Consider the following 1,449-nt stretch of genomic DNA (forward strand, 5'->3'; position numbering starts at 1 on the left):
GTGTGTCTTCTTCTTTTTGTCCATTATGAAATTATTCCTAATTTGTCTATTTGGATCTCTATTCTTGATCCTCTCAATTGTTTAATTGTGTGTCCACCATGTGCTCGATCATATGCCAAAATGAAACATACACAGACACAGACACAGACACAGAGAGCGCTTCATCTCTTTTTGGTTTTCATACTCTTTTCATTCTTGTTTTGCATACATTCTTTAGTAAAGAATTCTCTTCTTCTTATAAAGCAATCCAAGGAACAAAATTGATATTTCTATGGTTCTATCATTCTCAGTTGATAAGATGGGTAGTTATTAAATCATAAATATCTATATAAATTAGTGAAAGTTTGCAATGGCTCCAAGTTTTGATAAAGCCTTCCATGTGTAGAAAACTAGTTTCTAATCCTCGTAGGGTAGCCGTACGTCCTCGTGTAGTGGAACCCGCACAAGAATTTGATACTATTACGTTATTTTGTTTTTCTTTTCTTTTTCCTTTTGTTGTTACTGAGGGCCGGTCATTAAATAATAAAATAATAAAAACCCTATAGATGTACTTTCTTTTATTGAAATAGTAGAATGAAGTAAATTTTCTGTTTAATTATTTTCTTCCTTCCATTTTGCCTCTGCCGGCATAATTTAATTTGTTACAATTAGAATTATTTAGTGAGTTGCGATTCCAGCCCAAAGCCCTGGGGTTGGGTTGTGATAGTTCTGTCACCCTCTTCCCATATATAGTACCCTGAAATTCACAATTCTAAATTTGATTAATTGGCATCTTTTCAAAAATTAACCACAAGAATTTCTAAAATAATTGCGTATGAGAAAAAATAGATATAAGAGCTTATATAGTCTTCAGAAATGATGAAGTCATCGTGGAAAATGATAGTTAGCCGTCTTTGGTAACCTACAAAAGTCACATTCATTTTACTTCCCTGTTTTAAGGTCTTGCCTCGACTCCATAACATATTCAGCTCTATTCTTAAAATAAAAAAAATAAAAAATAAAAATTATTTTCTACAAAGTATTATATAAGATTGCACTCAGAAAACAAGCAAAAAACAATCTAATCAGTGCAAATCCATACATAGGAGCTTAAAGGTATGCAGAAAATATAAATACCTATAAAAAATAAAAAACATAAAGAAGAAAAGAAAGCCATTAAAGAAGACTATTTTTGAGAAGATTAAAAAATGGAGTACTTTTCGAGAAGATTAGTTAACTTCAGTAAAAATTCTCAAAAACTATTTTTGCAAACGACCACTGCTCAACAAGAATGGAACCTACTCTTGAGATGCACAACCTCGGAGCCATAGCAATGGAAAATTGCCCCTTGTCTGAAGGACACTGCATGGCAACGGAAAGTTGCCCCTTGTTTGGATAGCACCGCAGCGTATTGTAGTCAGTCCTCAGAGCGACGAACACAACCAGACTCTCAGAAACAGAGAAGACAAA

Source organism: Camellia sinensis, chromosome 12 (assembly GCF_055761805.1).
Source record: "Camellia sinensis isolate YWXY chromosome 12, ASM5576180v1, whole genome shotgun sequence".
Lineage (NCBI taxonomy): Eukaryota > Viridiplantae > Streptophyta > Magnoliopsida > Ericales > Theaceae > Camellia > Camellia sinensis.